The sequence below is a fragment of the Acartia tonsa genome, chromosome 13 (assembly GCF_053477335.1).
Source record: "Acartia tonsa isolate MP-2025a chromosome 13, ASM5347733v1, whole genome shotgun sequence".
In the NCBI taxonomy this organism is placed as follows: Eukaryota; Metazoa; Arthropoda; class Copepoda; order Calanoida; family Acartiidae; genus Acartia; species Acartia tonsa.
The window spans coordinates 46,960,626-46,972,831 of NC_137272.1; positions in this window are offsets into that span (position 1 = coordinate 46,960,626).

Here is a 12,206-nt window from a genome sequence, read left to right on the forward strand (position 1 = left end):
GGTTTTTATTTTTTTTCTTCAAAAATATAGAGATGTGGAAGGTTATCCATGATCTTTGCATGAAAGCTATGTTTTTCTATGAAAATATATCAAGAAATTATAACAGGTGTTTTCCCAAATCCTTGGTTCAAAGGTTGACCTTTCTAATTTTTGGCTTTATGTGTATTACTAACAAATTTAATATCAGTCAAGCTAAAGTCGACCTAAAATTTCCAGAGGTTGGCCTATGTCTTTTGTGAACTAGGCTATAGGTTTAACAGTAGTTGGGTTCCTTATGAACACATAGACAGTAAGAAATCCTGTTTTTTTATATGAGGAAAATTACAAACCATTTTTTGTACATATTTACCTTGTACACCATCACCGGCTGATAAGCAAATGCCATTCCAAGCTTCTTTACATTCCAAGTTTTCTCTAATACAATGTCCAGTATGAGTGAGATGCTTGGTAGAAGTAGAATGATCACTGGAAATAAGTATAAGTCAATATATTGTTAAATAAAGTTTGAACTTGGTCAAAAATACTTCATAAAGACATTACAAAATTAAAAAGCACCTGATGCAATAAATCCAATGGAATTCATCTGTTCTTGTCCAAACTTTGTATATCTGTATGTGTAGTTGGCTACATCTGTATGTCAAGTAAAAAATCAAGAAATTAAAAAAATTTCAAATAGAACTATAAATTGCCAAAAGTGATTGTCTAAATAAATTTTAAAGAAAGTATGTTTTTATGTTTTTATGATATTTAATATCCTATGAAGAGAAGCCCCTAGATCTTCAACCGCTAGTATCTATATAGGAATGGTTGATGATTCTAGATTGATATAAGACTGCAAATAATTGTTTTCAAAAAGGTTCTAGAGACAAACAAATTAACATTTAAAAACCTGTAGGACACTTCAGGTGTAATGTAATTCTTGTGCAAGTCTAAAATTCTCTGGACATACAGTGGTTTTAGTAAGCTCTTACTTTACTCTATAGGTTTATGATTCGAGTTTGATGATTTTTTTTTATCTCTGATGAAATAAAAATTTTTAGAAATAAGAAAATTGTTTTATAAGAAAAGTTTTAGAAAAACGGACTAAATAATATAGACTTAAAAAATAGAAAGATGTAAATAAATCATTAAATTTTTTCCTGTTTGCTGAATAAACTCTTTATGATCATTCTAAAAATTAAAAGTGAAAAGAAAAATTAGAAAATTTAAAACACCAAAAGAAGATCAAAATATAGAAGTTATTTAAAATCTTTACCCAGGTAAAATTTGAGTTTGTCCAGTACTGACCAAGAACTTTTAAGTCACTGATGAAATCCCAGGCTGGCAAACACACATCAAGCACCAAGAACAACAAATTGGTCACTGTCAACACTTGAGTTGTCTTCATGAATCTAATGATAAAACTGTTTATCTTACTCTTAAATTTATAAACATTGGAAATAAAAGGTAAAAAGGAAAAGAATAGAAATAGAAACAGGATAAGATTGGAATTAAAAAATCACAAAAAATGAATTACTCCAATACTCCCACAAAAGATTCTAAAAAATCATACTCCTTCCCTTTACTGTATGTTCTCTTTACATAGACAAATATCAGTAAATTTGAGATTAATCTTTTAATATTTTTTTCTCAATGCAGATTGATTTCTAAGTATTCACCATGGTCTAAGTAAAACTGATTAAAAATCACCAGGAGTAGTCAAACTATTAAAATCTTATAACAAATCACTTACTGCTAAGGATTTGTTTTTTGACATAAAGAAGCTTATTCATGTTTTAAGTATGCTGTTATAAAGATATCTTTTAAATTTGTATATTTGATGAAAAAAACCTAACTGTATCCAAAGGTTTTTTTTAGTTTTATCCTTTTTTATTGAGTTGGACAATAAATGACCTACTTGGGAGATAAAGATTACAATTTTATTATTTTTTTTATTTTTAACTCTGCAATATGATTCTACAGGTGTCAGGGTATATCTTAGAAACCCCTTTCAAAAATGCTTCAAATAAAACTTGAAAGGACTATTTAAGGACCCTTTGACCACTGAATCAATTGAGCTTTACTCCTCAGGGAATATAACTACTGGTACAGTGCAGCGGTGGTTTTAAGCTAGTTTAACCCCCACAAAAATAAACAAAAATCAAAAATAATCCCATTTTGTCTAAGAATAATAAATTTATTTTCACCTGATCTATGTCATCATTCATTGGATTTGATTTTGATGTTGAAGTTTCTACAAATATCTCTGAAAATTTAATATTTGAATCATCTTCTTGAGTTTTATCTCTGCCATTTAATACATACTGCTGATGTAGAACCTAAATTAAAGGTTAAAATTATTTGATGACATTGTTATTATCAAATCTTTTGTGTCAAAATTTAGCTTATTAAAGTTTCTGATTCTGATGTTTAAATTTAATGCTTTTATTTGTTTTGTTTAATGCTTTTAATCTTTTGACAATAAGCATTCATAAAATAAACACATAGAATGTAAAAAAACTTTGGAATATCAGGAGGTTTTAGATCAGCAAAAATCACCCTTATATTAATCACCCAAAAAAGATATTAACCTTGCCAGCCTGCTCTATTGCTGAATCAGTAATGTCATTTACAAGATCATTTATAACATTAAAGGCAGATTCCCCATTAGTTGAATCATCAACAACAATGTCCTAAATGTTTTTTAATGATTGTTGAAGTAAAACTTACAAAACTGAAATTTACATTTTCATAATGTTTAATCCTCTAAATAATTTTTAGCAAAGCTACTCTATAATTCTAAATGTCCGTTCGTCTTTCTTTTATACATCAATAGGGGGAAATAGGATTTTCTGAGCTCTTATTAAAGATAGAAGGCTGAAACTTTTTGACAACATTTCATTATAAAGGAGCTTAATTAACTATAAAACATTCATAGCAGTCAGGCTGGTTTTAAGTAGATTGTTAGCCTCTTTTATTTTTTATGACAGATTTTCTCTGCTCCTTAAGTGGTAAAACTACTTTTAAGCAGCATTTTATCAGCTCTTACAAAAGATAAATGGCTGAAACTTTTTGCCAATATTCCCTTCATTATGCAACAGAATTAGGTATAAAAAAATTATGGTAGTCTTACTGCTTTTAAGCAACTTTTTAGCTGCTTTTCTTTTTACAACTTTTTACTTTTTTAGCTTTTGTGAATTTAAGTTTTTGCATATTCTCCCTCTATCTGATAACAGATAATCTGCTCACTTTGTCCGTTTGTCTATTTTATAATAGATTTTGAGCTCCACTACTGTTGTTATCCTTGTTTATTTTACCAAAGAATGCAATGTAACAAGTATAATATATAATCTTTAGAATTAGCCCCCCCCCCAAAAAAAAATAGAAAAAATATGGTCACCTTTCTAGCCTGCTCTATTGCTAAATCAACAACATCATTTACAAGAGCATTTATAACTTTAAAGGCAGATTCTTCATTGGTTGAATCATCAACAACGTGGTCCTTCTAAAATTAAAAAAAAATCTTTAACACAAGGATCATACTCATGGACAGCAAAGCCCCAAGAAGGGCCCTACATGCCTGCAGAACCTCTAACAGGCAACCAGTTTTTGGCTATGGAGGAATAAGAAAAAATAGGGAAAAAAGTGTAACTGTACCGCAGCTTCAGTCTACAATATTTTATGAATAAACATATTTGTTGCTTACTCACTGAACCGACACAAGTAGCAAGTTAGCACTAGCATAAAATATTGTGATCTCTAAGTCAATACTAAATGTTGTTGCGAATAGTCAAGTTAGGCCTGCAAGCTCATGTAAAAAAATTAGTCATGCAGTTTTGCACAGGATTAAGTATTATATTATACACTAGCGGCTTCACCCCTAGCCTCTAAAGGTTTTTTTCTGAAGGTTCAGGGGAGAATTTTAAAAATTTTGTTTACATTTTTTCAGATATTTTCTGTATTTTAAAACATTTTATAACACCTTATAACATTTTATAACTCTTTATTACTTTTTATATTTATTTATATTAATTTATATTATTTAAAACCTTCAAATTTTTCTTTTTTATTGTTTTTTTAAATTTCTTTGCCATTTGCCTTTTTGGGGCTTTGCCCCTTCAGGAGAAGGAAGGTTTCACAATCTTTTTGAATTTGATAAAACAAAGTTTAAAAGAAGAAAAGAAATTTAAACAATAGAAAACTGCTAAAACTAATTAACTTACCCCTTTAGAGTGGGCTTTTTGTATAGATGATATGATTATATCATATAGCAATTTGTCAATCATCTGAGCATGATCATCAATATATCTATCATTATCATCCAAATCCTTTGTTGCCATTTTGGCTTAAATCTATTTTAAACAACAGTCAGTTTATTTATAAATGTAATTTACTTTTTCTGAAAAAAAAAGGTTCAAAGAAATTGCAAGTAGACTTTCAGAGATTAGTTTAAAACTAGCATTGGATAGTTCATAAACAGGGTTAAAAACATATGCAAAGTAGCAAACCACATTATCATTAAAAGAAATATAGAAAACAAATGGAATAACAAAGTATCAATTATAATTAGAATAAATGAAAATTTAAATTTAAATACCTTACAATGATGGAAAATTAAATTTTAATACTGTGTCCTTAATTTTAACAATATTACAAAAAATGTTATATAAATATGTAAAAAAAAGAATAAAAGTAAAACTACTTATCCTTTCATTTGCAGTCAATTTTGTCTAATTTTGTTACATTATCTAAGATTTCTTGAAAATTGATCAAAACAACTGATGGTAAGAGTGGAAATGTGAAAACTATTTAAATTGCTAAAAACTGGATAAAAGCAAGATGTTGTATAGTTAATTATGCTCCATAATGATAATGTTGACAAAAGGTTTCATCCTTCTATCTTGAATAGGAGCAGAGAAAATAACATTTCCTCCACTTTGTATCTTATGGACAGATGGAAGTACAGAATTAATGACATTTGGAAAAAAAATTTCAATAAAAAAATTGTAACTACATATTGCAATTTAAGACAGAGAGATAAGCATATGTGTACAAAACCTGTTTGAGAAACTCTAATAACTTTAAAAATAATGATTTTATGAGACAAGGTTGAAAACATCCATGAAATAGGAGCTCAACAGATAAGTTGGTTCAACAAGCAAACATTTAGGAGGAATGGATAACCTCCTTTAATGAGGAAACAAAATTACCATATAACTAAATTAAAATTATTGGTAGAAAAGTTTGGACATTGCTATATTATTCAATTAAAGATTTAATATGAAGTCACAAAAGATTCTGGGCCAATGAATAATTTAATAAAAATTTTTTGCCAAAGTTCTATTCAAAGTGTTAATTCTGCAACTTACTAATATACACTGCTAACTTGCACAAATATATCAACTAAGAAAAGATGCAATGTGTTTCTTGTGATTAATAGAAGCTGTACCAAAAATTGTCTTTTAAGCTTCACCCCCCTCCCCCTCCGTAGTTTTGAAAAAATTGAAAATGTATGGTTGCTGTTGTTTTTTTAAAGGTCTTATACCTGTAGGCCTACCCAGCATCAAATATAACTGTCATAATCCCTCCCCCCCCTATTTTATTTTCAATATATTTTACAAAAAAGATTGTGGGGGTATTTGGGAGTTCAGCAATTAAAATGCATTTTGACTTATGACATATGCCAACTTTTCTTACTCAGCAAATTTAGTGCAATATGATGCCTTCCTGAATAAAACTAGAATTTAATTGCAATATTATTTTTATTTATCTAATCAATTTATATTTAAACAAATACCCAGTTAAACAAAAGCATATTTTTTCAGTCTTTCTGTTGTCCCTGGTAAAGTAGAAGTACAATGCCTTGGCTCATCAACAGGCACAATGAAAATATTTGGTGTTTTTCCTAAAAGTGCCTTGTTGATCACTGAACCCATTCTTATTTTAAGAACAAGGGTGGCATCCCCCCCCCCCAACTCTGCAGTAAGTTACAATTCAATTTATTTAAAAAATAAGAAGGAAGACGGTTTTAGAGTTATAAAGACTTTTTGTAGAAATGCAACTTTAGACAAAGGGATGACGCAATCAAAAATGTTTTAGAAATATGAAATAAGTTTTGAAGTCAGAGAAAAAGAAATCTATACAATTCTCATCCAGGTCCTGGGAAGATTTATAACTATTTTAAAGGAAAAAATTACCCTACTATCTCCAAAAAATATTTTTGACTTTATTAAAAGCTTGGAGGGGATGTTGTAACTTCCTCATACTCACTTAAGGCGCCTCTAGAGGCTTAGCTGCTAGTTTTCTTAATAAATAGCATTACATCTTCTTCCTCTGACTGACTACACAATTGATTCATTCCTTTCCAATGGGAAAGTAGTGCATACGACTTGTTAATGTTCAGAATAATTGTTTAAATTGTACAAATTAATAATCTAACATGTAGCTTCACCCCTAACCTCTATAGGCCTTTTTCCAGACAGGTTTAGATGAGATTAAAAAATTTTTTTCAAGATCATAAGCTATAGATGGACATCAATCTACTATGTTTATATTTTCAGATTTATGATTTATCTATTTTCTTAGTATGTCCTTGAAAACGATTATTATCTGCTGGATTAGAACTGGCTCAAGTATAGCATTTTAAAACAGACAGTTTTCAAAGAATATTAGAATAAAAATCATAAAAATTAATACAAAATTTATTGGCTTTGGCACCTTAGGACTAACCTAACTTGTTCAATTTTTCAGTTCAATATCCATGTAAAGCTTATTATAATCTGATGCAATAAATAACTAAATCTATATGTTAAACAAATGAATAAAATGATTTATTTACAAACATGTTTTTTAAACAAGGATTACACTATCCACATATAACAAAGTCTTAAATATACAAAATATATAGAATTATGCATACAATATTCAATTTAAATTCTTAAAACAAAACAAAAAAATTCCATTTGAATCATCCCAAAGATGACTTAAATACAGGATGCTTAATAAGGACATATATACTTATATTGAGACTTGATTGTAGAGCTGCTTTGCTTAAAAGTTATTGCCTAATTTTCTTTTTGAAAGGGTTTTTTTCCCATAAATAGATGAACAGAATATTTTTAAAAAAATTGACTTATGGATTTTCTAGTAAAACAATTGTAAAGTTGCTTTTCTAAATTGTTCTTGCAGAAATTATCCAAGGGACCTATTCATTTTGTAAGGTTTGATGCACAAATCTACCCAAATTGAAAAAACTTCACTTTTTAAAATATTAAAAATCATCATGTTTAAAAAAGATACCAGAGATTTATAAAAACCAATATAGTATTCTGTTTAACTTTTTCTAAGGTTTGAAAATGACAGGAAATATTAATATAATCCCTGGAGCTTTTTGTTATCAAAATGTGGATGTAAGGTTTGTATAAAAAATATATCTCTAATACTAACTCAAATGTCATCTTAAAAAAAAATAAATTGTCCTTCTCTTTATTTTTGTCTATCCAAGATCTTTTGTATTTGCTTATTATGGATGTTGTCTTCTGTGTTTATATGTATATTACTGATTTCAACAAAGAAATTAATTAAAGCAGGATTCATATTCTTATCGTTGTCTGTAATTTCCTGTATGATATTGTGAACAACCTAATAAATTTTCAAAAAAGTATAAACGTCTATGTGTGGAGGTCCAGAGGTGTTTACACCCCTTAACCTTTAAAACCCCTTATTTTACCCCCTTTAAAATTAAATAAATACATAGATTAAACCCCTCACTCATTTGAAAACTCTTTTTTATATCCATCAATGTGAAAAGCTTGAATGTCCCTGAAGTTTAGTATTTAGCTAGGATAGGTTTTAAGATACATCAATAAGTTAAGGATGTAAGTTAGATATTCCCTTAGACAGACTGCCCAAGAAGAAATATTACTCATACATATTTCTTTCTATCAAATAAAATTCAATGTTGCATACTCATTACAAATTATGTATATATTTACTAATCCAAGAAAATAATGGTCAGTTGAGGTTATTTTTGCACAAATACAGTTAGGCAGCCAAGAACAACATTACAAAAACATTCAAACATTGTACCACTTTCTTAGGATATTTTTGGAATGTATATTGTTATTTCTTTATATGCACAAATTTGTGCATTCACCTGGCATTTTAAGATCACTAAGGGATACAGACCCCAAACTCTTCGATTGCACTACCTTAGCTTTTATGTCTTGACAATGCACAGTAATGCATTGCATCTATTAATGGGCAAATACATTCTTTTCTTATTCATCTTTTTATGTCATGGGCCTGAGATAGTAGCAGTAGCAATTTTAATGTCTCTGGTATGACATAATCCTGACTTGAACTTGATACCTGACCGATAGCAAGCCTACACACTAAGCCTACTGCCATAGGTTATGCAAATGTGTGTGAGTTGATATCACTAATTTTATAATTATTTTTCAGTATATGAAAAACGCAACCTGTTTATCTAATGTTACCTGTTAATTTTAAAAAATTAGTTTCCTTAATATTTTTACTATCTTACAGACAAAGCAAACTATAGAGTAGCTTCACTACTAAACATATTAAGATTAACTATATAAATATGAATCACAAAGGAATTGCATAAATAAAATATAGTTTATATTTTTCCAAAAAGCAGACATAAATGGCATAAGGGAGTACAAGTAAAAAACTCTTTCACACAGTCTATTATACTTTATGCCTAGTTAGGCCTAAGTGAAGGAATAGTGTTTTTGTTAATAATATTTTTTACATTTTTTACATACAAGAGCTTTATTTATATAAATATTTTTAAATATGTATATCAATCACAAAACTTGTTTATCTATATTATAGGTTTTTCTTGAATAGCAACAGAGAAAATTTCCCTGCTCGGTTTTGGTTTTATTACCTGGTTTTAACTTTTCAACCATTGAATATTTGTTTATGATTTATTATTCTTGAGCCACCCTAATCAGTATACCCTAGAAATCTCTATATGTGTCCTCCAATATTTTCAGTTTTTCTGATATGTAACACCCGAATTTTATATGTTCTTTTTTTGTAGTGTGTGTGTTTTAAAACTTTGAGAAATGGATTTTTTTAACCGAAAAGGATGGTACCTATAGCCCACACACTAAATTTGAAATAAATCACTTTGTATATTACTTGTAGCTCTATAGACTACATGAGGTTGTGTATTTTTCAATTACGGATGGTGTCAAAGTTCTAAAAAGTGTTCATCTCATTTTTCATTTTTTTGTCGAAATAACCGAGTATTTAGAAAAAAACGAGTTTTAATGCTGGCAAAAAACTGCCCAAAACGGGTCTCAATGCCCATTGGGCATTTATGGCCATGCCGAACCGGGTTTTTTTGCAACTTTCCTGTGCACGCCACTAGAGCAAAACAAAAAAATTGGAATTCCGTTTTGACCATTATAAAGCTTCCCTGAGATTTTTAGCTCGATCGGCCCATAAAAGTGGCGCTCGGCACTAATGGGTTAATAAAATTTATGTCTGCATGCAAATATTTATATGATATTACTTTTAATAATTATTTATAAAAAGGATTTTAAATATTTTATCCTATTCTACATCTCTCTTTATCTCTTTATCCTAAAAATTAATAAATCTCCACTCTAAAATATTTTTTTTGTGGTTATTTTGAAAAAAAATGGGTTTCTTTTTTTGTTAAATATTTGTGGGTTCAAATTTAACCCCACCCTAATATTGAAATATAAAAAAAGGAATACTTACAACAATTAAACATTCAATAATACAAAAGACATTTGAATTCGCAAATTATAAATATAAAAAAACAGACAAATTGCCTCAGGCATTGCAATTATTATTTTTTTAGTACTACCTCTCTTTGATTATCTATCTATCTAGGTAAGTAGATAGCTAATAAGAATATAAGATTATTTCTATTATGCATTGTCTATCAGGCAGTCTTTGGGGGGGGGGGGGAATGGGAGGGAATAACTCCACGACAGCAAGGCTAGATACAAAGCTGCAGGTTATGCCAATTTGAGTTGATTTGTTTGTAATTCACAAAATGAAAAATTATGTAAATTACAAATTTGCATTTTGTGTATACTTTAATTTATGCTCTCTTATTTCCAAGCATGCACTTATCTGAAATTTTCAAATTTTTAAATAAGATCACAGATTCTACATATTTTTACCAGGTTTCATAAAGGTCAGTCTAATAATTTAGCTACTAGAATGATTTTTAAGTTTTTGTGATTTTCTCAAATCCTGTACAAGCTAGATAGCATGAATTTTCAGGAATTTATATTCTACATATTTTATTTTAAGTTTAAAGGGAGTCTAAACGTAAAAATTTCTTATCTGATTATCAAATCTTAACATTTTCTAAGCACATTTCATTCCACTGATCAACCAAAAAACGTCCTATTAACAAAAATATCCAGGAATAATGCCTTGATTTTATGGTATTTTGGGAGGGAAAAAGGAAAAAACAGGGAAAACCTGAACGTTTTTGTTTCTTATAATGTTTGTAGGGATATTTAACTTGTCATATATAGTTGAAACAATTTACTTACTGTTAAGGATTTATTTTATGATATAAAATTGCCAATTAGTTTTTTTATAACGTAGTATTTAGGTAATAAAGACCTATTTTAAATTCATATTATTGACAAAAAATACCTTACTGTCTACAAAGGGTTGAATCTCATAGGTTATTTAAAATAATAATATCCTTTTTTATTGTGTTTGTGTCACTTTGGAGAATTAGTTTACACTTTTATCAGACTGTTTATAAACAAATATTGCGTCTTTATTATTTACAAATTTGTAATTAAAGGTGGGCGAGAGATGGGTCATCTAAAGTTAATTGGATACTAATAAAAAAACCTGTTTCTAGCTTTGTTATTGTATTTGGTTTTCAATAAAAAATATTGCTTATTTAATCAATTTCTAAGTAACTATACATTGGTTTAAAGCAAGGATTATGTTAAAAGTCAGCTTAATTGTTAGGAAAAATCAAAAACTATGTGAAAAAGTTTAATTTTAGCTATAATGGGAGAAAAAAGCAATTTAATGCACATTTATATAATACAGAAAATTTCTTCCTTTCCCTGGACCTTATAAAAATCGTCAGAAAAAGCCATTTTTTAAGCAAACAAAAGCGCCTTTTGCTCTATCTGTGAGATTTTATGAATGAGATAATGTTAAGATTTGATATTAAGATGAGAAAAATTTATGTTCCGTCCCTTTAATTAGGATTTGCTCATTTGTTGGGGTGTCAGAATGATAACTAGATTTTAATATTTTATAATATTCTTTGACTCTATTCAAGATAGACAGCATCAATTTTCAGGAATTAAATAAGTTACATTTTATATAATTCCATTAAGTTTTATTAAGATTTCCTCATTGGTTGGGATGCTAGATTGAAAATAATAATTTTTTTGTAATTTTTTGCCTCTATATATGACAAGTTAAATTTTCCTAGAAACATTATTATCACAAAAAAGGTTCAGATTTTACATGTTTTATTTTTTTTCCTCCCAAAAGACTGCAAAGATAAGACATGAATCCTTGATATTTTTAATAATAGGACTTTTTTGTTGATCAGTTGATTCATATCCTTATTTATGTCTATATATAATCTCCAGTAAGATCTTGAAAACAAATAACAATATATTTTACAATTTTCAGGGATTTTTTTTTAAAGCTAGAACAGGTTTTAGGCTACTTTAAAGGGGAGAAGGATGTAAGTCAGATAGATAGAAGAAATATTACTTATAAAGATTTCTTGGCATTGTCCTCTTAGAACATTTTTTTGAAAATTTGAGTACCCCCCCCAAAAAAAAAAAAAAAAAACTATTTTAGGTTAGGTTAGGTTTTAGGCTAGGGAGCTGTCAGGGGGGGTACTCAAATTTTCAAAATTAAAATATTAAGGTTTTCAAACATTATCGAATGTAGAGTGGCTACACTTCTAAATAATAATGATTTTAATGTTCAAGGTTTATGTTGGTTATATGCCCAATATGACCTTGTGTGTACCCTAGTGCATAGGCATGAGTGTGTGTGTGTCTGTGGGTGTGGTGTGTCCCTGAGTGTAGAATGTTTTGTGTGTGCTTGAGTGTGGATGTGTGCCTGAGTACACATAAGCATGTGTGTGTGTGTGTTTTGGTGTTGTGTGTTCCTAAGTGTAGAATATTTTGTGTGTGCTTGAGAGTGGGTGTGTGAGT